General features: G+C 36.9%; 1 protein-coding gene across 4 annotated transcripts in view; it reads right to left on the bottom strand.

Annotated features, from left to right (window-relative positions):
* The window catches only part of PCDH11X (protocadherin 11 X-linked), a 461,528-nt gene that overhangs the window by 103,760 nt on the left and 330,081 nt on the right, over positions 1-27,687 (bottom strand). The gene's annotated exons all lie outside the window — the stretch shown is intronic.

Raw genomic sequence — 27,687 nt, 5'->3', positions numbered from 1 at the left:
TTGTTCAGACACACAGTCAAGTGGATGATGAAACTCCTGCTTCTTCGTCTGCAAGATAAGGCTTTGTACCCATGCCTACCCTACAGCACGCTCCATTGCAGAGTATGGATGCTCTCCCCACTCACACTGACAGAACAAACATAACTTGATGGCACCACTGAATGTTTATCTATTATTAATGCACTGAAGGTGGTAAACAATTGTGAGAAACTACTTCAGTTTCATTGCATTCAACCAGTATGTTTTGAGGGTTGACTTTAAGTGATATTTACAGGGTTTCTACCATTGCCGTGGTCCTGCCTATTTAGCTGACTCCCAGCTCTCTTGTTTCTTGCTTCAACAAATGAAAACAAATTATTAATTTGTCTGCAGATGACATTTACTCACAGCACAAAGCAGAAGGCTACACTAAAGAAAATGGTAATACAATAGCTTAAACAAGCCTAAGTGCCAGCTACCAGGTGCTGTCATCAGTAAAATAAATTAGCGAGATTTCTGTTCTGCTGATGAAATAATAGTCCATGCTATGAAAACTGTACTCATGCAGCGATACTGAACTTCAAAGAAAGCTTCACTTAACAAGTCTAAGGAGCTGAAAACATAACCAAATCACTGATTATGCTTTATTCACATTTAACAAAGAGTAAATTCCTTGTGGGGAATTGTGGTAAGAGAGTATTATTTCCTAACGCTAGCAAAGGCACAGGGCATGTTTCAAAGTGGGGATTTCATAGCACTCAGGTGAAAAATGGTGTAAAAATTTGTTACTATGGGAGATAGATAAAGACCTCCCTAAAAACTGCTAATCAACAAAGTTGGAAACTCTTCCTTTTCAATATGTGTATGCACAGATTCTTTTTTTCCCCACAAAACATGTATATGGTCTGAATACTATAGAAAGTTTGGAACAATCTAACTTGAAATTACAGACACCACTTTCAGAATTCCAGCAGGTAGACTTAAAAGTAACAGATTACATTTATTTCATCCTGAATTACAAATATAAAGTAATAGCCACAGATGAATTTAAATCCTTATGTATGTACCTAACACATCAACCGTTGCCTGGACACAAAACCCATTAAAAGAGACAACAGGTTTGCATCTCTTGACTTCCATTCAGGGACCTTACCTATAATTTCTTATAACTAATACTAATTACCCATGCTGAATGAATAACAGCATTTTCTCACACTGCAATAACACGAATACATATATCTATGATTTTCACTTTATTTCAGGACCATTATAATGGCAAGTATGAGGAGATAAGAGCACAGCATCATGTGCTTGTTTCTGTGAGCACACTGAAGAAAGTTCCACTGTAATTTCACAAGAGGATACTTGCATGCTGTAATCAAACTAAGCCAAAACCAAACTGAGCAAATTAAGATTTATAGGACAAAAGTGGGTATGGGTCCCTGGCAAGCCTTATAGATCTCAACTCTAATTTCCATTGTCACCTTTACTACTCAGATTGCATGGGAAATGGTTTTACAATGCTGGCAGTAATGTTGTGTCTAGCTAACATTTGCAGCTGGACACTGAGTTCAGTCAATCACTATTGTTTTTTGCCAAAACCCAGGAAAATGTTCTCCATGGCTTTTATTCTGGAAACTTTCTGAATCATCTCAGATGAGTGAGTTTGGTGATTTTTTTTTTTACTTAATTTTTTATGAAATGCAATTTTTCCACCTATAAATCTTATGTATATAACTTCTTCAAATTACTTTGGTCTCAGACATCGGTGATAGCATATACCAATCACTCCAGGAAGTTTATGAAGGCAGAGATGCCATTGCTGGATTAATGTTTCAGAATAATCAGAATGACTGACATCAAACAACAGATTGGCAAATGAAAAATGTCAGCACAGCTTTGAAAAATACACATGAAGCATTATTTCTTTATTCATTTCTATTTGTAGGACTATTCTTAGCTTTTTCTTATGTTCTACTGTTGGAATTACAGGTTTAATCTTACTTCAAATCTCCATCCCTTCCATAATTCAATTTGAAAATTTAGTTATTGAGTACAGACTGGCAGAAAGGTGTGTTTTTCATTAATCAATTACTTAATATTTGCTTCTAAAACAAAATATCCATTAAAAAATAATATCTTTTCATAACTGTTAGGAAAACTCCAACTCCTAAATATGTCAACAACAGAAATAGAATAAAGCTCCTTAATATTTAAAAGCCTTTTCTTACAATAATTTAATGCAAACATCATTTGAAGTTGGCTGTCAAGGAAATTAATTAATTACAATAAACATTTATGATGAATTTTTAAAAATACGAACATGAACATTTGAGAAGAAGATACATTTGACCTCCCAAATTCATATCTGAAAATCCCTGACATTTTCACTGCTTGACAATCCCCCTGTAAATAACTACCTGACAATTTCCCATAGTGTAACACCATCTTCAGTCTTTCATACCCATTTATCAGATTTCAACTTAGCATTATCGGTTTTTATTATATTTTATGATAGTTTACTAGTGTCTCATAACAACAAATGAAAACATATTAAACTCTCTTTAACTTCCTGAGCAAAACCAGCGTGGGTTGCTTTGTTTGGGGTTTTGTTGTTGTTGTTGTTGTTTGGTTTCTTTTTGTTGGTTCGTATTTTTGTGGGGTTTTGTTGTTGTTCATTTTTGTTTGTTTTTGGGGGAGTTTTGTTTGTTTGTTTTTTTGTTGTTGTTTTTCTGGTTTGAGACAGTATGGAAAAAAAACTGAAAGAAGATCAAGGCCAAATCTGCAACACTATTTTTTCTTATCTGCCCCATCTTGAAAAAGGGACCTTGTTTTAAGTTAGCATTCATATTGATTAATCTCTCATGGGAGGACATGTATCCTGCCTAGAGACAGAGAAGACAGGGAAGTGTCTATTCTATTTTTCTAGTACAAAATTAAACATATCTCTCTGTATGACATCAAGATACATGGCTAAATGGGCATTTGCGACACAGTAAAAACACAGTATCAGACATCCTGTAATGAGGCAAACTTCCGGATATCCTTCTATAATATCCTTCTTGGTAAATATGGATCAGATATAAAAGACATGGGCTAAATGAAGTTGTCAGAGATGCCGACAGAATGGCATCCTGCCCATTCTGCAGTCTACTTGTTTTTCTGGAAGAATAAATAATTTTGCAATTCCTTACCCAATCCTGCTGAAAACCATTTCATTGTCGCATTATGCAGGATTTATGAATATTTCTAATATGACAAGACTACACATTTTTTCATTACTGATTTTTAGCTATCTGGAAGGTTTGTCACAGTCTTGCCAGGTTTACAGATACTGATCTTCATTTAGCATGTGCAGCCTGTTTATCATATGTGTTAGCCACCATGTCACTATTTCTCTACTAGGTGAAATAACTATCAGATAATATATACATGCTTTTGCTATTTTGAGTGTGGAATGGAAGTATCTCACTTCTATCAACATGTATCATTTCTACCAACTTATTAATATTTCCTTTATTATAGATTACTATCCATACCTATCCTATAGTTTGTGTGGCGACAGGTTTTAAACTTCCACTTCTCACAAGATCAATAGTTATTCAGTTAGCTTCATACTGAAATAGTTTCACCTATATCCTTTTTTAATACTTTCCCTTGTTTGGCTCATTAGTGTTTCCTAATCTTTAAAGAAAAACAAAACCACTACCACCACCAACATCCCCCAACCTGCAATAATTTTAATTTCCTAAAAACATTCTATATTTTCAGAAAAAAAGAAACTGAAAATGCAAAGCAGCACAAAGAATAGAAAAAGATCACTTTCACCTCCACCTATGAGACATATGTATGGCATCTATTGCACTTACTGCATGATAATACCTCCATATGAATAAATGAAATCTCTGCAACGATTATGTGTTATTCATAAGCACATCATTTACAATATTCTGCAGAGATACTGTGAAAGATTTTCACATGGAGGGTCTCTAATCACAGTCTCTCTTCCCCTTTCTTTTAATTTCATGGATCTTACAGACCCCGAAGAGGCAGCTTGGGAAATCACATTTCTCCATGAACATTTTCTTGTTTTTTCAAAGTCAGACAACTCCAAGCCTGTATTCAGCAAAAGCAGCGGAGACCTGACACTGTGACTGTGACTGTGACTGTGCTGCTACAGGAGGGAGCCAGTCTCAGCGAAACAGCTGCTACTATCTATCGTCTGGATCAAGTTTGACTTCTGTTAAGTGCTGTTAATCTACTATTATACAAGCCATCTTGAATATCTTGATACATAATGCAGTTCTGTACAATTCTTCTTTTTCAAGACAATTCAGCTAGAAAAAAAAATATTTAAAGTTTAATCCATTAAGTTTAAATTTAAATTTATGAAACATATTCTACAGAGATAGAGAAACCGTTATTCATTACTAATTTAAAAAAATATTGAGTAAAGGTCAGTTAGAAGAGATGAAAAGGTGGGGGTTTTTTCCTATCTTTAATCCATCTGCTGTTCTCTGGCAGACAAACACATTTAATCAAAGATAACAAGACTATTAACGTTTGTTACAAGGAGAAACTAAACTCAGTAGCTCTGCACTGAAATGTCCTGTATTGGACTGGTAAGATAACTACTAAGTTTATAAATCACTGGTATCAGAAAACAAAAAATATATATTTAAAAACAATATTTAAATTTTAACCTGATAGTTTTCCTCTTAATTTTGTTCCTGGTATTATTAGGTTTAGAGAGTTGTTACATTTTTAACAAATTTCTCTATTTAAAACAAACAAGCTTCCTTGTGTTTTTACGCTTGTTACTTTGTGATATTTCCCTGGAGAAGTGCACTTAAATCATAAACAATGTGTTCACTGGCCAGAATTAATGTAGTGGGGTCAAAAGATACAGTTGCAACACAAATTTTCTACTTTTTTCATCAGTTGCTGAACTTGTTTCTGTTTGTCTGATGCTGAAGGTATAACACTGCATTATTACATGGCAAAAGAAAAATATATATGCACAAACTATACATAATGGATGTTTACAATATACTTCTTTTCAGCTCTTCTCTCTTGAAAGCAGTACAGCCTCAAGTGAAACATGAATACCTTACAAGTGAAGCACTGAGATTACATTTATTATTAACTGACCTTTCTTTCGGGTTTTCAGCATTTTTACCAGACGTTTCATTGTTGCAATGCTTGATTGTTGTTTTATGACTAGACTTAAAAATTGCACAATTTCAATTTTTTTCTTGTATTTTTAAATATATTGGAAAGAATGATTTTATTTCATGTGGACTCATTTATGTCGTGGCAAAGATGTGATTTCACAAAAACCCAAGGGGCAATGGATCATGATCCATCAACCCCACACAGGCAAAGTTATCTTCATCCTGCATGTCTTTAAATCTGGCAAGGGAGAATAACCAAAACAGGTGTTTTCTTCATTGTTTTGAAAGAAGTCACGCAAAAATATCTCATCTGGAGGTGCATAAATGTTTCATCATTCTAGCACATGCACAGGGATGTCAGGATCGATTCTGCATCTGGGACAGCGCGTCCAGCCCCTCTGGATGTGCAGCCCTCAGACATCTGGGAGAGAAAAGGAATTCCAGCTCTTGGCATTTAATGAAGAAACTGCTGGGTCACTTTTAGCCTTCCTTGCTGGTAGTGCTGTGAAGATATTTGAATTAGAACCTTTGCAACAGAAAAGCCTCAAATGTTGTCACAAAAATTAACAGCTTGCTTACAATTCTCTTTTGGGCTCTCTTGTTCCCTCAAGGAAAATAATGAGAAATTATGAAAGGAATAATCTGAAGAAAAATGCACCAATTTTTTAGAAAAGAATCCCCAAAATAATGATTTGATTTGTGAAAGACATGGAAGTCATTGCAGGCATAGAATGGTTGTCACAGAGTTGCTGACATTTGGGGTCCTTAACAGTATCTAGTATAAGAATTTCTGAACAGAAAACAATTAGCATGGTATCAGGCTTTCTTCTATGATAATTAACCCGGAGACAACATTATGAATATATTCTACCTAGTCTAACCAGATTTACCACAAAACAGTGTGCTACTCTATTCATAGAAATGGGATGTGCTCAGCTTTTGAGCTACAAAGCCAGCTTGAAGTTCAGCAGGTCATTTGAGGGTAAATATTTTAACAGTTATTACACAAGGGGAAAAATCAGATAAAAAGCCATAAGACAACTTGGTTTTATAAAAGGAATTTTCATCTATACTATTCAGAGCAGGCTGTTAAATTGTATTGCCAAGTATTAAAATTTTCAGTGACTTCTTGCTACAAATGAAGAACAATCAATCTATCACTTTCTGAAAATACACAGTTAAAATTCCACTCACTAACATGGAGAAAACTTTGTTGGGCTGTTAATTTCAAGGATCACCAAAAAAAGCAGATGCTATGAGTTGGTATCGTCTCAGAGACACCAGCCTGCGCTGCTGCAGCCGCCGCAGCCATGGCAGCTCCACAGCCCCGTCTCACTCCTCTCTCTGTTCTGTTCCTGCAAAGCCAAATCACGCTGCAAACTCCAGGTAGCTTCTACACACATCATGCTGACATGACAGATAACTTTTCTGAATATTCACTCTATACATCATGCAACAGTATTATAATTATATTTTTATAGCTGCTGGATGGGCATGGATAAAAGTTTCTGCAGGACTGCTTTCCCATTTGTATACAGAAAAATATTGTCACAACTATACTATTAAAAATAGTTCAATTATAAAGATCTAGCAAACAAAAGTTCTTGGCTAAAGACATATAAACAGGCATTACAATTCAGGATAACAGAGGTTGTTGACAGAATTTATTTTTAAAAGGTGTTAGGGAACTGGGATTTCAAGTCAGTAAAAATGAAATGTGTGTAACTATAATGAAATGTCTGCCTTTTTTTTAAGTTTTTTCAGACTGGATTTCAATCACCATTTCAACAAAATTCAATGACTAAAACCAGTGCAACCATCCAAATGTATTTACCCCTTTTTATGGCTGTTTATACTTGGAAAATTAAGACTCACAAAAGAAGCCCAAAAATGTAACTCTGGGTGTTTGTTCTATTAGATACTATCTGTGGACAAAGCTTTGCTTATCTCCAGGTCTCCTCTGCTCTTCTGATTGCAATCTCATTTCACTTGTCCTTGGGATCTCATGTCTGCTATGACCTCCAGCTTATTAAATATTCAGCAGAAAGTTTATGGACTTTCCCATAACCTTGATTAAAAGCCTATGGGGAACCTGAATGCTGAAAAAAACTCTTTATTTGAAAAGAAACTTGAGTACACTGTGCTGATTTCTGTTTCATTAACAGTATTTATAATCAGCAGTCACTGGCACAGAGTTGAGGCCAGAGGAAAAAATGATGATTCAATCTTACCTGTTTAATAATTATTCTGTTATCATGCCAAATCCAGATTTTATAGTAGAGCTTAATTTAACCAAGTGGAATTTGAGGTAGCAATGCTGAATAGGAAGGGAACGTAAATGCTAGGAAAAGTTCGTCTTTCAAAGAAAACAGAGAAATAGTGTTTACAGAACTACAGAATTTTACATCTTTTGTCCCCCTTCAAGGAGGAAGCCTATCCCTGTTTTGAAGATGGGTGTCTTGGGTAACTCCATCTCTCAACCCAAAGAGTTCTGAAGTCCTGCTCCCCTGGGCACTCCAGGCTCGTGTCCAGGCTGGAGACGGGATGTGGTTCTGTTTCCACACCTCAAAGCCCATAGGCACTCTGGGTCCACCACTGCTTTTTTTTTTTCAGGGAAACATTTACAGACAAACAAGCAGACACACAAATCTTCTAGGGGCTTTGCATAATTTCCTTCTGTTAGAACAATTAAAATACGAAGCCACATGAAAAGAAGCTCAACCTACGCAAGGAAATGTCTGAGTTTCCCCATAACCGTTGAGAATCTTTAGGCACTGATTGGAGTATTTAGACAGTACAGGAGACCCCCAGCCTCTCAATAATTTAGTTTGTCATAGTCTCTACTTCTATTCTCGGTCTTTTGTTCCTCTTTCAATAATGGACAGAGATCTTTTCTTTCATAATTGTCGGGTGATTAAAGACCCATCAGGTAATTTTGTGCTTAACCATTATATCCTTCCTGCTTTAGGCTTCAAAATAAATTGTTCTGAGTGATAGTCCTATTTCTGATCAAGACATACTAAATGGAAGATGTCAAATTTTATTGTGCCTTTACAACTATATCAGTACAAGATGCAGTGATTTTCTTCATCAGCGCTTGGAAATTATCTCAATATGGGAGGAAAAGACAGCATAAAAGGCAAGTAGTGTCAAAAATTAAAACCGCATTTAAGCTTTAAGTAGAGCTACTATACTGTCAAACACAATTTTCAATCTTACATCAAAAGATTTGCCACATGATACTAAGATGGTTTCATGAAGACAGAAGACTTATTTTGCATGTACAGTGGAACAAAAATTCAAACCAGTGTTTTTACAATAAATTAGATATCACATAATGCTCAACATATAAATAAAATTTTGTTCATTAAAGCATTTTACAGCTATTAATCCGTGTTCTTATTTTTAATTGTCCCTCAATTAAACAATAACAGGAGGATGAGCAAGATACAAATTCTAACTCTGGCCCAAGGCTAAAGAAGGAAATAAGAGAAATATTACTAACGTTAGGAAATCTTGCCTCTTTATCATGTTTGATTACTATGGATCACAGTACTTGCAAGAAAGTCTATATTAAAATAGAAAACATATATTGTCTTTCATTATTACTATCTTTTGTTTAATTATTCTTGAAGTGACTTTGTATGAAGTTATGTTTGTTATATACAATTGCAAAGATGTATACAGATGACATTAAACTATAATCATATGAACACAGCATTGCTTTCTGAGTGGATTATCCATGTGTTGCATTGATTGGGATCCTTGAATGAGATGCAAACCACTAGAGCGGTTTAAACAGCTATATTCTTTCTAAAGTACTCTTTAATTAATGTTTTCTAGAGCCATAATTATGAAAGCTTGTAAAGCCTAAAGCCTGAAAACACTTATGCACCTACTTAACTTTGCTCATTCAGGGTAGACCCACTGAATTCACTGGAGCTGCTCAGAGGATGTAATTTAACTAAAGAATGCACATAGGCTGTTGCAGGTTAAAAGCTAAACAGTGAACACAGCTTTACACATTTCTATCCATGGTGGACTTCAAAGCATTTTGCTCTTTGTTATTTCCAATTACAAGACTGTCTTCCATGGGTATACTTGTCTTTCCCCAACAAAGCGTGGAACTGATCCCTGGCAGTCACTTTGATAAAGTGTTGCATTAAGCAAAACTGAGCCATGAGTCAGTGGGATACAAGATGTGTTTATCTGTATATACATACACATAATTTGTCCACATTGTGAAAGCAGATAAATATTCATATTTGTGCATATATACAAGCATATCTCCTACACAATGAAAAATATTGACATTAGAATAGAAGCCAAATTATTGTCTACTGTCAATGGAAAACTGCTAAATCTCTTTAAAAATAGAGTACTCACGTTTCTAGTTCATTTGTTTTAACTACATAAACCATTTGTATTTTGCTAAACAGGCTTCTATTTGTTTAATTAGCAGTTGCAAACAGAGAAAAGTTTTAAAAGGATTACCAACCTTCTCATTTATAAGCAGTCATTGAAGTTGTTGTATTTCCCCCCTCCACTTTAGCTATAAACGTTACAATGTCATTGAAAAGTTCTAACAAATACATGGTTTGAAACTGGGACTAACAGCTGTTAAAGACATCTCACTAACATTGCTGTTCTTTTTATAATAGATTTTTCCTATATTACCACACCTTACTTAAAAGAAGAAACCCTGAGTCAAGAAAGAATCATAGAATGTCCTGATTTGGAACAAACCCACAAGGTTCATCGATTCCAACTCCCGTCCCTGCATGTGACAACCCCACAGTTCACCCTGTGTGTCTGAGGGCATTGTCCAGTCTCTTCTTGAACACTGCCAGGCTTGGGGTGGTGACACCTCCCTGGAGAGCCTGTTCGAGTGTCCAGCACCCTCTGGGGGAAGAACCTTTTCCTAATGTCCAACCTAAACCTCCCCTGGCACATCTTCCTGCCATTCCCCTGGGTTCTGTCATTGGTGGGACACTACATGCCTCAGTTATATTTCAGTCATGTTCCAGTCTCCTCATATTCTCATCAATCCTTCCTAATTTTTGGTTGTACAACCTCCAGTGCACATGTGCTGGTTGGTCAGTCAGTTGGTAAAGATCAAACATATTTTCTTGGCTCAGCTGTTGACAGGTCCAACAGTGGCTTTGGAGGCAACTCTTGGCCAAGCAGACATGCAGGTCCCCTTTGTAGACTTGTTAGAAATATGTTGCTAAATTCCATCATCATATCCCAGTCCTATTCCTCTGCCCAGAAAAACTAGATTGTCTGTGCGTTATCCCAGAGCTCACTGCCTGCCAGCTGTGCCAGTGCCAACTGGAGTGTTTATCTCTTGAAATATCTCCCCTGGGCTCCACAGCTCTCTGTGTTAGAACCAAGGAAGTGCTCAGGAGTAGGAGGAACATAGTCTTTACTCAGACTAGTCATTAAATAAGGTTCAATAATTGCAGTTATCTGTTAAAGATTAAAAATAAAAACAATGGAAAGGCTGCTCATTCAAACCACACTGTCCATTAAATAAGCAAAACACTTTGTAGAAAAATGAGATTTGACCCAAAACGCAGCTGAATATTGTGCAGTATATGCAAAAGACATTGAATTAAGTCTGCGTAAGAAGTCTTGACTCTCACTTTACTCTCTTTGGAATGTTTGGCTTTGAAACCTTAACATGCTCTAAATGTAAATCAGAGGCATATCGATAATAATCGTGTAGCTCAGGCTTAATACAGAACCCCTGTAAACCTTTCCATCTTTGTGAAATGAACAACTACATAATGAAAATCCCAAACAAACAACTTTAATATGTCAAAAAGTAACATTTTTTCACATTTAAAAGCACACTGGAAGAAGGGCATCTGACTCAGCAGAGAATTTATCTACAATTCACTCAACACACTGTGTCATTTATGGAACTATGCCATTAACTAAATAACAGCATCCAGTGCAAAGGCATCATGAGTTCAGACTGGTACATTTTCTTTCCCCTGTGTCATATTACTTATGCCTACTGCATTAATGCAAAACATCAAGGTCTTCCATGGAAATTTTGTATATGGTCATAGATTTATCTAGCAGAAGACAACACAGTGTAGTACATTATACATGAATTTGAACAGTTCCCACAATAAGGAACACTTTTGCCTCAACTTTGGCTTTAATCATAAAAGGTTCTCACTGATGGGAGACCCTGAAAACCATGTAACAGCAGTTGCATGGGATGAACAACATCCTTCACCACCTAGACTGGAAGCAGACACTTCTGTTCAAGTCACAGTTCATACGTACATCCCCTATATTCCATGGTCCTAAACCTCAGACTAGAAAGGAGAAACTCCAAAATGAATTTTGCAGCATGCTACTGCTACAAAAAATGTATCACCAGGTTCTTCAGCTAAAGGGATGCCAAAAATTACACTACGTGCCCACATAGTCATGCAGAGTTAATGCTGTCTTCGGTCTTATGTTTACGCCCAAAGACCGTAGTAGTTGCACACTTCTAGGCGGGTTAGAAAACATATTTCATGCAATGTGTGATGTGCTTGGAACAGTATCATCTGATACTATAAGGTGTGTAAAAGGGATTATTGGTACTATTTAAGGATCATTGAGCCTTTTCTCATCTCGCACAAAAATGATGCATGTTTGCAATCCATTTCTGTAGTTGCTTTATGAAGTGCCATAGTGACTAGGGAACTGAGAGAATACAAATGAGACATTATCATTTGATCTACAGTGTTTCCTTAAAATACCAAATCTTGCTAGAGGAGCTTTCATGCACGCTGAACACTATCGTCATTAGATAATTACTCATTATAAATGAGCACAGGCTAAAACCAGACATAATGTTCGGCTTTCTGAGCACATACAAGACCCAATGTTAAAACGAAAATATAATATACTTCAAAACAATTTTTACTGATCAAATGTGTTGGATTTACATCTAGAAGTAGTTTGTTTTTCTGGTGACTGAAAAAAATCTCTCTCTGTAGTACTCAGTGACTTGCAGAATCTCAATGTAAAAGGTTATTTGAAACTCAGATTGATAATTTTTTTTTTCTCTTCTCTCTGAGTTCCAGAACATAGACCTTTGGAGAAACTGTCCTATAGCACATATTAACCAGATTTTGGGTTGATATCATGCCAGTAAGTGACATGTACTACATTACCAGCATGTGACATCTTCTGGATCATAGGCTCATTGATTGCTTTGGGTTGGAATGGACCTTAAAGATCATCAAGTTCCGAACCTCCTGCCATGGGTAGGGACACCTTCCAGTAGAACAGGTTGCTCAAAGCCCAAGCTGGCCTTGAATGTTCCAGGGACATGGCATCCACAGCTTCTCTGGGCAGCCTGTTCCAGTGCCTCACCACCTTCATGGGGAAGAATTTCTTCTTAATATCTAATCTAAATCTCCCCTCTTTCAGTTTAAAACCATTAGCCCTTGTCCTATCACTACCAGCCCTGGTGAAATGTCCCTCTCCAGATTTCTTATACGTCCCCTTTAGGTACTGGAAGGCTGCTATAAGGTCTCACTGAAGTAACTGTAATGATTTATGGATTGATAGTTCTTGTTATTAACCACTCCACAGTTTTGCAATATGTGGAGGTGGAAGGCAGCTGTCCCACAAGTCTGCATCTTGCATAACTTCAATCCTGATGCCACTACATGGACCCCGAAGTTCGACTAGACTAACCAAAATCACTTCAACATCACAGACGCACTCAGTGGCAGACATATTCTTAGATAAATTCTTAGGTGCCAAACCAAGGCCTTGCTGAAAGGTAGTGCTAAGTGCAGTATGTTTGTGGAAAAGCGTATGACAACACTATAGTTTTGATGCTGAACAGGTGACCAAGTTGAAGCACACAAAAAGAAAAAAAGAAGTGAGAAGCTGCACTGCCTGCGTAAACAGCTCTGTCCATAGTTCCAGAGCTCTTTCTTTTTTCTCAGTCATTCATCTGTCTGCTTCACTTAATCAAGGCTGCAAATTGCCTAGTTCAGTTAGGGTTGCTCATTTTTTTCCAAAGAAACCTAGTACAATAAATGCAACATTATTGTTACATATAATATCTTATGCATGAAATTAGAATTATTTTCACATCAAACAAACCAGATCTTATAGTTCAAGATTCTCAAACAGTAATTTACAAATACATTTTACAACTGAGACTTCTTTTGACATGAGCAGAATTTAGATAAATTCCTGACACAATGAGAATAAAAATGCATGTTCCATCAAGGACTCCAGAGAAAGCTCTCTTATTCTTGCAAACCTTGAAAGAAAAGGGGCATGCCACTTTTCAGCTGAAGTTCACCTCTTGAAAAAGGAATCTGTTGAAATAAAACTACAAAGATATATTTCTATTTTACTGATATTGCAACGAAGTCTGCTAAACACAATGTTGTTCTTTCTTACTGATAGCTTCATGTACATCTCCTCTCAGACTGGGTTTATTTTTATATTTCTCTCTCTTTAGTACCTGAATTTATTCCTTGTCCATTCCCAAGAGTCAGAGACCATGAACAACCCAAAGGTTAGCTTTGAGCAGATAGAATGCTTGCATAGTCCTCAGTGAGAGTTAAAGAGATGGCTGAGGAGTTAAAATTTTACTGGATTTTTCCAATTGTATCAGTAATCTACCAAATTATTTACAGAATCCAATTGAATTCTTAAGAATTTTTTATTTAATATATACACAGATATACATGACCGCTTTTTTTGCAGCATATCTCACGTCATCTATTACCAATTTTTTAAATTTCCCTCCAGGAAGAAGTGACTCACACCCAAAGCAGGAGAGAGGAGTGTTTATGAGAAGACGTTGTTTCAGAGCAGAATCGTAACAGAAGCTCAAAGTGTGTAACGTTCAGACCTGTTCCAGAAACACCACTGATACCTGAGTGAAAAATCCACTTGTCTTCAAAGGGATTTCTGTTGAGAAAAAAGCTTGTTTATTTTCCTCTTTTTTGTTACCATGGACATCTGAATAAAGATAGTATACTTTTACTGGAACCTTCTCCTACTGCTGTGGGAAAAAAAATGTCACCATCTGCATTAAAATATGTCCCTCTGTATGTAGTTATACATGCAACATAGGCAATGATAATTTGAATTGAGTACATATGGAGCAAGCATCTGAGAAAGTTCTTGCCTCCATACAAATATTTTAACAATGGAAGACAAATATGTCTCAGATATATACACACTGGCATCAGATTTAAAAAATCTTTTTATGATGTATTTTGATGTATTCACAGATCTTTTTTTTTTTTTTTTTTAATCTCTTTCTTCCTTTACAGCAGCTTAGGTTGAAGAAGGAATGCTATCTTTAACCTTGAGATCCCTGTTCTTGCTGGTTTGTGTCATTAGCTTATTATTTAAAAGCATTTCTTCGTGTTTAACATCTCACCTCAGCACACAAAATGGTTGTGGATTCAAGTACATTTCTAGGGGGGAAAGGATAGAGTGACTACGAATTAGACATGCTGGTTGCCTGGCTGGGTCATCATTTCACTTCCAGCTTCTGGACCAGAAAAATCTTTCTGTGACCCCCCCATCTACTCTGTTTAGGTGCTTATTTCAAAATTGTGCATTACTAGTCAAAGGCTGGTTAGCACAGGATGTTAGATCCTGTTTCTCTCAGTCACTGTAAATAATAAGATACAGTTGTAGTACATGCTTAAAGTGTAATCAATTTTTAAAGCATATATGCAACACGGCTTCATCAATGTTGCAGGGAAGAAACTATCTTCTTGCCTTTCAGTGCAGGCAGCTGTTTGGATCTGATTTCTAAATTCATAGATTCAACCATCTGTAATTCAGCTTGCTAATCATTTGGGTAAAAAGCTTTTCTGACATACAGTCTATACTAACCAAATAACCTCGAAAACTACTTAGGTAGTGCCAGTTCCAGCTGAATAATAGGGTGAGTGTTCCGTGTCCTCCCGTCAGGGGTAATCATGGGCGCTGTCTGCAACGCTCCTCGTCTGCAAAGCACCGGAGCAGGACACGCCAACACCCCAGCTGCACCCCTGGGCTCCCATGGGGAAATGGGGTAATGACTGTAACACCACCTTGGGGAAAACAAAACAAAACAAAATACTGATAGCAAGAGCATTAAAACAGTATTATTATTTAATATCAGCATCTCTTTGAAAGACTCTCAGGGAATATTAAGTCGACAGTGGTGCTGTTGGCAGCTTTAAAAACATGTTGCAGCCACAGTCTGATGCAACAGAGAATCCTGCTATGAGAAAAATGGCAGCTCTGTCAGAGAGCTGAACGTTTCTTTTTTCATGGTCATGAAACAAGACCAAACCACCCCCCCACACTTTGTACACTTGTTATGCCTTGGTGAAAACTAGCAGCTACAGTTCCTTTTAAATAAAGTCTGAAATTTTTACTGGATACAGCTTTCCTCTATTCCTGTCACAGAGTTGTGCAGCACAGCTGTTTTTAATAAATTCCTATCTTTACTTCCTGACTTTTGACTATCATTATGTATATGAGTTTCTTCAGCCTGCAAAGCATGTTTTAGCAAGAAATATTAATGTTTTTCTACATATATCATCTTTTCTCCTTATTCAGCAAGAATAGGTGTTACACAAAACAGAAAACATCTGCTTACTTGTATTATAATTTCTCTTGAACTCATTAGATTAGAAATACAGAGTTGATAGCAGAGGTTAAGGATGAATGTACAAGGCAGAACCACATTTCTTTGTAAGTATGTTTCAAAGGATAAACAAATCCTAAAATTCGGTATTTATAAAAAAGCATAAAGAAAGAATTATGACGGAGGTTTTCATTAAGACATCTTTAATAACTACACTAATTTCTTAAATTTTGTAATCCTTATAATGATTCACCCTTAACCGAGAATAAGGTCAGGGCACCTTCTTATTTTCCCTGCTTCCAAATACCTTGCCTCTCTTAGGACTTGTGGTAGTATTGTCTATCACAGTGTTTAATTTTTATGTCAGTGCACTGAATTATCACCATGTGGACAGTGGTCTCCTTGGCAATTTTAATCATGCGATGTGAATTCCTCTTTTTCTTTCTTTGCTTTCAAGCTGCCGGGGTTCTGAGTGAAGAACTGTGATTGCAGGATGCCCGTCACAGCACGGTCTCTGCTACAAACAAACACTCTGAGGAGATGCTCCTTGAAGGCCTCTATATACGCATCTTAGCTCAAAGACAGAAAAACTCCCACTGCATGAAGATTTAGGGAGTCAGCTTTCCTGTTACAGAGGCAGGCAGCTTTGAATAAACTAACTGTACTCATTAGGTTTATTGAGCAGTTAAGTGTTAACATTAGAGCCCTGCTAACTATTATATTAGCTGATATCAGTAGCAAGGGAAGTCTTACTAACATCACAGCTCTTTCCTTGGTGATTTCTGCTGTTGTGCCAGTTACAGAATGACAGAGAGAGTATCATTTCTGAAGTTGTGACATGTATTTGGCAATCTGCTGCCTTCTGACACAAATTAAGGGCCAGGAGTCACAATGATCCAGACACAAACTCCCACTGCAGAAATAGCCCTGCTGGATCAAAAAATCAGAAGACTTCAGGGGGAAAAAAAAAAAGAGAACTGTCCTTCTCCAACTCCAGAACAATTCACAGCACTGTGCTTTGAAATCCTTCTGTAGCTTGGCAGATGCAAACAAAGATATAAAATAAAACTGAGGAAAAAATTTTTCCCAAAAGCTAAACATCTTGTAATTATGATTTCTTAAATGGAAAACTGGATAGTTCAATATCCAAGCTGATTATTTATCTGCTAATATTCTTTACAAAACATACAAACCTTACTATAACTGTCTAAACTCCTAATTATCATATGACAACTCAGACCCCACATACAGACATGACCAAGTGCTGTCCCACTGGGAGTACATAACAATGAAAGGCAAAGGACCCATTTTATTTCTAGATCTTCTCAAGCATACATCTTTTTCACAATGCTGTGAATATGTTACAGTATTGGAGTAGGTCACAGTAATGCTGACGGATAATGGGTCAACGGAAAGAGAATCTTGTGATCTTCACAAAGAAGAGAAACAAGGAGATAATTTTAGAGATAGATGTGAGAGCTCCACCCCAGCAGAATCTGTAATCAGTGATATTTGACCCTCAGTGAAAAAATCAGCATGAGTATAAAGAAAAGCTTTAATATCAGTTGTAAGAAGATAAAACCAAGGTTTTCTTCTATAGTTTTCAAAGTGCTTTCTCTCCCCATTCCTCTTTCCCTTTATTGCCACTGTTTTTCTTTACAAGTACTACTTTTGAGGAGGAGTGGCAGAGGTTGTCTTTCTCTTTCTAAGCAGTTCTTTGGTGTATGATTAGTATGTGACATTAGTAAAGCCTTTCTTGGGAGAGAAATGCTTGCTTTCTTTTAAAGCATTAGGTGAGGGCTAGGTTTTATACCATCTCATCCTATAGAGGACACATCTTCTGGGACACTGGTTTTGGAACATCAGTCAAGATAAACAGATAAAAGAACAGCTATTGAAACAGTGTCATTGTTCTTTCTGATATTTGAAAGAAACAGAGTTATTTTGGATGAGAGGAATTTAAGTACAGTAGACAATACAGAATCAGCTAGACATGGGAATGGCATTTTGGCGCCATCAGTTATTGCTTGCTATTATTATTTAGAGAGAACTTTGATTTGACATGCTAAGGCTTTAAGTAGAGCTGTAAGCACTGCAGCAAGGACAAACATTGCAACAGTGCTGCTCAGTGGCAAGGCATGTCAGAAAGCAATGTCTTTTTTCAAAGCACAAAGGAAAAAGGGAAGATGCTGTTAATTACTGTTCCATCTTACTATCCCACCCTATTATCCCATCTAAGTCAAACGATTCAGGATGCAAGTGTTGCTCACCCTGATAGAAGTAACACAAATCTGAGGAACACAAAAGCATTTGCTAAATACATACAGCAAATTAGTATTATTAACATGCACAGATGTAGGTGAATAATTGCCATACACCTTATACAGGAAGGTTAGAAGCTCTATCAAACAGTTGATCTGGCTGTGAGGTGACTGCAAATTAGAACGAGATGATGCTGGCCCACCACTGTACTGCCCAGCAGCACGACAAGCTAACTCCCTATTTTTACAGAATGAAATGAAAACAAAAAGACCTGATACGCACTTAGAAGCACAGCTAGTACAGCATATGTTATTTGTATAGATCAGCTCCACTTCTATTATGCAAGTATTAGTGAACACTTTTACTGCAATTCTACTGGGAGCATAAAATGAGTGTAACAGCCACATTGTGCTCAGAGCCCCACAAATACGTAGCAAAATTTCTATCTGTAATCCAGGGACTTTACAATCTAATTCAAACTGAAACATGGGAATGGATATGTCCAAATAACCAAGACAGTGTGAGATCATTATGAGAATTATGAAAGGCATTTATGAGATAGGAGCTTCTGGCACTGCTGAAACCAGCAACAGAGTCAGAGTTAACTCTGAAAACATTTACAAGCAATCAGAATGGTCTCATAACAAAAGTACTGAATCACACAGCATTCTGAACAAAACGCAACCAAATCCTGCCACTAACTATAAAGCAGCTACATTATTTATTGGCATTAAACACAAAGGTGAGAGTCTCAACCTCTGATGTAATATAAATCATCATAAATATTTTGCTTAGGTCTCTCCAGCTCAGCCCAGACAAATGTCTTTTCTCTTTTGGAATGTGACTATAATATTACTGACCAGTCGGTTTCAAGAAAACCTGGTGTTCCAGTAGCTGGATTACCAGCATGTGCCAGTGACACCAGCCCTACATTCCCCCAGTGTAGAGCCTGGGCAAGGGTTTCTGACCTTCCCTCGACCTTACCACAGCAAAGCTCAGGTTTGACAAGTAGCCAGAAAATAAAAGCTTCACAACACAGATTATACAACATCAAAAACTAAAGAAACAGAAGTTTATTAAAAACATCTTGTTTTTTGGAAGACTAAAAGATGTTTGAAGAATAAATGCAAAATTATCTCCTGTGTTCAGGAATATGTGGGCATACATTTTGAAACAAAAATTCTAGTTGTTCCTAATGCTTATTTCAAGACTGGATCCTATTTCCCTACTAAGAGTCCAGTTAAAGGGAAAATATCAGATTAAGGGATGCCGACATCTCTACACAAACAAGGACAACAATCACTAGATTTATTGAGTTGATCAGATTTGACTCAGCAAATGTTGTGACTTTAAGTGCACTGTCAGCTGGGAATCTTCTTTGTTCAATAAACACAATTCTTCTGTTTAACTTCTAAGACTGATTGGTAACTGTAGACAGTTGTTAAATAAATTTCCTGATACATTTTTCATTAATCACAGTGAAATCAAGTCATAAATTATAATGTTCAAATGAAATTATAATCATGCAATTTTTCACATGGCTTAAATAAAATAAAATAAAATATAAAAAATATATTTTTTCTACATTTCTGTTTTTAAAACAGGAACTAGATGCTAACAAACATCTTAATCTTTAGTACTGCTAAAAGCTCCTCCTGGTGCCACTGATTAGCTTGACTTGAAAAAAACAGAAAGGAAAACAAATTGCACCAGTGTTTACCTATTTTTAAAAATAAGACAGAAGTGAAAGCTTGAAACAAAATAAGACAGAAGGACATAAAATGACTTGCTTCATGGCTCATAAACAATAGAAAAACAAACATTGTATGAACTTTATCTTCCTGTGTGCGTGGCCTAATAAAAATTAGAAGCAAAGGAAGGCTTCTTGAACAGAGACGGCCATCGGTTCCATCCAAGGGACGCCGTGCCGGAGCGGGGGGACTCTGCGGCCCCCGACACTTGTGCCCGGGCTTCACACTTGTCATCGGCCAACCCGCTGGACACGATAAGGGATTGCTTTGCTGGCAGAGGTCTGCTTTCCCCTGATAAACCTCTATCTCATCCACAACTAGATTTAAGATACATAGGATACACTCGTCTTCAAAGCTGTCACCAGAAGGGAACTCTGTCAATGACTTCAGCTTTCGTACGCTCCAGATAAACTTTCCAGTTTAATCTGTGCCCTTTGTGACTTTTCAAGCTATTGTAACCATCAAAGCCCTAATACACTCCCAGATACAGGATGCTCCAAATCAGATTCCATTTTCCCAGCCAAACTTCAGGGCCTCTACTTAATGCAAATATGACAGCTAGTCAGATCTAGCAGGAGTTTGAAAACGTAGAGAGTTTCAAGAAACTTCTTCTCTATCCACCTCTGCCCCACTGGGCTGCTTGCTACAGCAATAGATTTTAAAACTTTCATAAACCTCAAACAGAAAAAAAATAGGATTATCCATTACCATGTCAGCTTAAGTGATAACATAAATATATATCACAGAACATCTGCCACTAAATCACTGTTTATAGATGTCAGATCTCATTTATTATTAAAAAAGCCCCAAACAAACACTTTAAAGCCTTCCTTATTATTTCACAAAAAATGACTGATTTCTGAACTGCAAGGTGGAGCTATTCTTTCTATTATTTTTTTTATTCAGAGCAACTTATATTATAAACCTCAGTCAAGAGTAACATTAGATGATATTCATAAACACATTACTATTGCCTGAGTTACTTCATCTCAGTATGTAGCCTAGAAAATCCAACAGACTTTCCCCATTGATTTTCCCCATCAACCCCCATTGATTTTACATGAAAGATGGCGCATCTCAGAAAACTTTCTTTTATCTTACTTTTTTTTGAACAGTAGAAAATGTACACTGAGACAATATAATATCTCAACAGTATAATATCTCAACAATATAATATCTAAACAATATAATATCTAAAATTTACTTTTAGAAGAATTTATAGAGAGTGCTCCTTATTCACAGAAAGTATAAGATTTTAAAAATCAGGGTCTGTGTTTATAGTGCGGTGTTTGATTGATAGGGTCTAAGTGGTACAATATTTCTCCTTTTGCATTTTTTCATGGAATTTGCTTTGTTCATTTTTCCCCTTCACATCAACAGCCTTAATGACTTTAAAGTCAGGTACTCGGGGATCAAATCACCAAATTGTGGAATTATTTCTGAATATGCAATATGTATCTCCTTAGGTACAAGCAAAAATCCACTTGCAAAAGCCCTGATTTGTGTCATTGTAAATTCACCTCTTCAATCTGACCTCTTCCTTCCTCTTCAATGTCCAGTCACCAACAAATCAAGAATATCATAATGTTTTGTTTTCTAGGAGTTTCTGTTGGCTTGCTTCACTGTATATGCTTATGACCAGACAGTTATTTTAGTTTAGAAAGATAGCTAAGACATTTGGAAAATCCATGCAGTTGTCAGCCCTGTGACATTCAATGCCCTCCGACACATGCCATGCAGATATAAAGTTGCACTTCTAAAGGAGACGTACTTTAAAATGTGAATGTTGAGCACATCCTGATTTTGATCTCTGCCAGTTCCCCATTTTTTAAATCAAACAGCCACTTAATGATTGCTGCGGTGGTTTATATATATGTGATTCATGGGCACACTCGCAAGAGGTCATCGGAAAGGCTGGCATTTCACAAAGCGGTACAGTGCTGCAGTCAGCCAGTACATTCTCCCACCTACGTACAAGCTAATTTGATTAAAGGTAGAAGATCAATCAAACTCTATTGCCTCAGAAAGATTAATTACCTCAGCACTTTCCGAATTAATTATTAGTGTTTAGCCATGGGGATAGAAAAACCCAATACAGTAGAAGTAAAGGGACCCAATGGGCAGATGTGGTAGACTGGGATGTATTTTATCCCAAGATTTATTACCTTTAACTAATGACAATGTCTTCCTTCTTTTTTTTTTTTCCCCTCAAATTAGACTCAAATGCTATAGCGTATTTATAACTCAGCAACAACGCAGAGCTAAAGTATTACTGCTACATTTCAGCCTTGTTGTGGAACTAAAAGAACCCAAGAAGAGAATGAAAAAAATGAAAACACCATTAAAAAAAAAGAAATCATATCTGTTGGCAAGTATTCTTAAGCCTCAGTTTTTGGACAGGGTACAAGATACTTAAAACTTTGTAGTTGTATTTTTTTTGGTGCCCCAGCATGAGGTCTGAAGTCCAGCTGCCAGAGCAGTCTTATTGATGATGTTTAAAGAGTATATTTCAGCAGCTGCAGAGTTTCTGATTATCAGACAAGTCAGCATGACAAGCACCACAGCCGTTTCCCCCAGGGAGAGCAAGCTTCCTCCCTGCAGCTGTCTGCTGAAGCACTGACCCTTCCTTCTTCACAATGACACCAACGAGATTTGCAGGACCCCGTGAGCCGTCACCAAGGAGGGGTTCCCCAGTGCTTGCTCAAGGCTGGGCAGGCAGCTCTGCTACACTGGTGTAGGACCTCAACAGGCACAGGACAAAGCTCCAGACCAGCCTGCTGCTGGAATTCGAAAGCAAGGGCTAATGCAAAGCTGAGATTCAGCAAACACACCAGAGCAGAAAAGGGACCTCTTGGATCACAGAACAGATTTGCTGCTAATACAGAGGAAGACTTATTTGCCCTGTTAGAAATTTACCAATCTTCTCTTTAAAACCAGTTAGGCATTCTCATTCCCTGCTTCTATACTTCCCCACTGATTTTGTTTGAAATCCCCAAACTTCTGGCCCTGGCTGGTTTACAGATGGCACCTGTTCATTTGCCATGCAGCAACTCGGTGCTTCATTTTGGCCACCAAAATCTCTCTACCACCACTCTCTGCTGTTACTTCAGAGCAATCCTAATCCCCAGCCAGCCCTTACTTTGCAGTTTAAACAGGCCAATATTAATTCCTTTCTCGGTATATAGGCATTCCATTCCCTTGTTATTAATAATATTTCTTTACACCTGTTTCTCAAGTGAGTTCACCTTTCTTTAATGTGGGAAACCAACACTATTCATAATATGCCAGTTGTGGTATCATCAATGCCTTGGGGTTATTTCTTTTTTTTTCTTCTTTTTTCCTGTACTAGGAGTAACTCAGGATTTTTTCACAATCACCTCAGGAACTGGTGATTTATAGTTTATCTTTTTAATACTCAGTTGTTTTTTCTTTATGTCATTTTCAGCTGGTGATTTATGTACTAGGTACACACACCCATTCCTATGAGAAAGACTGCCAACTATTAGATTTCAATCCACTGCTATTATTCCAAATCCTTAGCAAAATCCAATTCTTGTGGCATACACTCCTCCTCCTCCTCTATATTTTCTGTGATGTTTGGCTTTGAGATAGCAGAATAGTTCATTGATATCTTCCTGCTTTTTAATGCCTAACTTATTAATGAAGATAATAATGGAGATTTTTCCATTCTTCTATTAATCGCTGTCTTTTCCTTCTTTATTACTAATGCTCCACCTTGACGTCATAATAATATTTATTAGTTCTTAATTCTATATAGACTAACTATACATTTATTCCACAATATTAAAAATACATGTTATTGAAGCGAGATAATAGAGCTAATCTAATACTATTTTTGAGAAATTTATTATACCATTTATTGTTTTCTGTTTACATATATCATAGATTCTTCTTGGTAAATATTTTCCAGTAGTGAAGTCTGATGGAGCACGTATTTTTTTTCTTGACGCCTTGTCTCTTGGAATTACAGAAAAATAAGGAAAACATGATCAGTTTTGATATCCTGGGGAGGAAGATCATCTCCTCTCCTCCACATGAATGCACTGAACCTGCTCTGACTTTCAGGGCCATTATCATTATTCTTCATCAGCCTGTCTTTGCCCTCATCGACGTCATCCTTATCAAACATTAAGGCAAGGTGAAAGTGTTTTAATTTTGGGGAAGAAATATATGCTGTCCTTAATCATGAGCAGATGTCATCCTTGCTGCAAACCGCCTTCTTATGCGGCTAAATACCATAGATTACAGCCCTAATTCTTCTTGAGACTAATTCTCTTCAAGTCTGATGATCACTTAAAGCCAGCATAAGCTTTGCCCCAGCTACTCATTCACTTGTTTGCTGTCCACAACTAAGAAATGGAATTGGGGAACTGATCCATTTAAAAATAACTTTTCCCCCTGTCCTTAGATCAGGTTGAACCCAGGTGAATTCTTCTATCCTGTTCACCCAGGTGAACAAGTGCTTGTGCTTCCACAAGAGAAGGTGCAATTGGGAGATACAAACAAGCAGCCACAGACACATCTGATAATACCAGCTCCAAGTGACCATGAAGTTACAATACATACGACTAGCTCCCTTTCCGGCTATCCTTTCCTTAGTGTCACATCTTCTGATTTTTAAGGCAACTTTCTTGGCTTGTTAGTCACTACTTCATGATAAATATCATTATGGAGACTCTCCTTAAGATGCCAGTTTTCTTTTTCAAACCCCAGAAACCTCAGTGTGATTTGCCTCATTAACTAGTTCTTTAATTTTCAGCTAGCTTTGTGTATAATTCCATTTTGTTTATAAAAAAAAAAAATACAATTATTTAATTGCAGATTACTTTCAGGTTCTCTGGCTTTTTTCCCCCTAAAGCTGCAATGATATTCCGCTTACTCTGCCCAGTTTCTTAGGTGAACTGGGTACATTCTACTTTCTCCAAATAATAGTAAGAAAAATAATTTTACTCTAATGGGAAAAAAAAAAAAAGCAAATTTGTCATTCATATGTTACACACGTATTAAATAACCAAGAATAACTGGGGTCAACATGTACCTTTCAACCGCTTCGGTCAACATCACTGCTTACAGAAACTAAGGGGGCACCACTGAGACACAGTTTGCTGAGCTGACAAAACCAGAATTTGTTACTTTTCACCTATGTTTGCTTGTAGTGTGTATTGTATTTAAATGTAATAGAGGGCAGGGGAAAAGACAAGACAATAAAAGGTGGTATGGTTAAAATCCTTTGCACAGGGAGTTATTGGAACATCCTTACTGGTTTGAGCAATTTATCAGCAGAAAATATATTAATATCACGTACATTAGTGCTGTTACTTAAGGACAATATTCTCTACAAACCCACATGCATTCTTATATTACTGTTTACTTAGTGTGACAGTTTATTGGCATCTCTTCCTTATGACACATCTACCACACTGCACATTATGCTTTTTTGCAGAGGCAACTAAAGTAAGAAAGGACAAATAATTTTAAATAGCCTATTGCTAACTTTAATTAGTAGAGTTTATTAATTTTAAAGGTGTATATATAAATTGCTCATATTTTTGTGTATTCTTACAGTTACTCTTTCCCCGTTGCTTCAGTCCTATATTGATGCGAATTTGCCAGGCTTCCTCTCATCAATATTTCTCAGCTTGTGTTATTTTAAGTTACGCCCATCTTTTCAGTGTTTTGTAATACATGCTTTACTATTGCTAATAGACGAAAAGTTTCCAAAATACAATAATTCCCAATATTAGAGAAACAACTAAAACCTAAGAACTGTATTCAGGAAAAACAAGAGGGAGAAAAGACTTTTGAATATCCCTGTGTGATGGGGCATCTGGCATCAGCTTTCATAAGCCACTTATGTCTCAGTAGGCTCTAGACATTACTGAAGTTGTTTCATCCCAACTCTATGTCTTCTTGGTAGGCAAAGTTGATCTAAATCATCATCAGATGATTAATCAGGCTTAATGTTTCAGACAATGTTTCAGATTAAGATAGGTCAGATATTTAAGATCTTGAGACAGAATGAAGGTCATGCTTATTCTGCTGTATGAATTCCGGTATCTACTCAGATTATCTGGTTGTATATTCCCTTCTCTTTTCATATTAACAACGTTTTGGTCTATGAAATAAGAATATAAACACTTGACTATATCATGCCACTCCACGTTAGATGAAAAAAGCAACTATCAGAAGTCTAGCAGCATGTTTGTAGAGGAAACTATCAACTGAGAATGGTTTCCACTATTTAACCGTTGACTAAACGTGTCATACATGCACAAGGGAACAAAATGAACCTCAGGCTGAAAACTTTCCTAAATCAGCAGACCAAGTATTTTAGTTGCTCTCACCCTCAGTAAGTCACTTTGCAGCAGCAGACTGAAAAAAAACATGCTGTGGGTCTTGCCCTTCTTTTTCACTTAGATGTATGAGAGCACTCAACAGATATTTATATCTGGGTTTTTTTTCTGCCACTAGATGCTGCCATTAATATAAGTAAAAAACTCTAAAAAGGACTGCAATCTATGCTTTCCACACTGTAGGCATCATGCTATATTGTGTCAATTAAACTGTTTCAATAAGTCACAAGTTAGAAGGGCAAAGAAATCTTAACATAAATGCTAATTAAACTGTGATTTCAAGTTGAAAACTGAACTGTCAGGTAATTAAACAGGTGATTAAACTTTCTTCAACTTCACACTTGAAAAGACATCAGATGCTTGCTTAGTCTCCACACAGTGATATGTGTCAATGATATTCAGATGTCAAAACTGTATTACTTCTAGGGCAACATTCTAGAAGAGTCGCAATCCATATTTCTTCTGAAATTGCAAAATCTAGGTTCCAAAAGTGCTGTTAAGTCCAAAACCTGAGCCTCTTTTTAAACAGCAAGACAGGTCCACACGCCTGTTCTAACAACTGCCCATGCACCTCCTCTCCCACACTTTCTGCATAAAAGGACTCAAATACCGATTTCTTGTACATCTTGCTCACTTCAGTAGAGCATAAACATCAATTACAAACAACAAAAGGAGAAAGGAGCTGGAAAGCACGTTCAGATCATGAGTATGCATAGAAAAAGCAGCAAATAACGATGTATAACTTTAAATTTTCTTTCTTCTGGGGTATATTTGTAGCCCTTTATAGCCCCATTCTGTGAAGAATTCAGTTTGACTGCCTAGAATATTCCCAAGAGTATATTACAGTCTCAAATATATGAACACAAACAAAAGCAAATGAAGTATAATGTTTTCAACACAACATCCAAAAGCTCTGATGGTTCTTGTCAGCTCAGAAAAAAATAATATTCTAGCATTATTTCAGGAACTTTACATAGTTTAAAAAGTCTGAAATTGAGGATGTCCAGTTAATAGTTTATGATCTAAAAGAAAAATAGAGAATGGACCTCATCCATGCAGAGAAGCCCCTCAGACTCCGGCCTGGGGTAGCACAAGGCAAAGGCAGCGGTGGGATTTCCAAAAAACAGGCTGAATTTGTCAGAGCCAGCCCAGAGTTGCAGATAATGTTCTCTGCTGGATGCTGTATTTGCCAGTGCAGAGATGTAACTACCTTCTCACTGAGCTACTTCAAGTGCATAGGACTTACTAATTCATTCTTCATGATACGCTAAAGCAGCAGAAATACACCTTTTGGGCCAAGTTTTGCCCAGAACAGATATATTTTCAAATCACTTATTAGGCCGCTAACAAGGCCTTAGAGACTTACACACATTCAGGTGTCTCTTTATCAATGGCATGGTTCAATTTAATCCAGATAAAGAGCCCCTGGACAATGAACAGTTGACTGAAGTACAGTGCAGTCTCTAACTGGCTTTCACATCACAGCAGAGAAAGCAATACCGGTATCCATAGCT

Source organism: Columba livia, chromosome 12 (assembly GCF_036013475.1).
Source record: "Columba livia isolate bColLiv1 breed racing homer chromosome 12, bColLiv1.pat.W.v2, whole genome shotgun sequence".
In the NCBI taxonomy this organism is placed as follows: domain Eukaryota; kingdom Metazoa; phylum Chordata; class Aves; order Columbiformes; family Columbidae; genus Columba; species Columba livia.
This window is presented reverse-complemented; position numbering and strand designations above follow the sequence as displayed.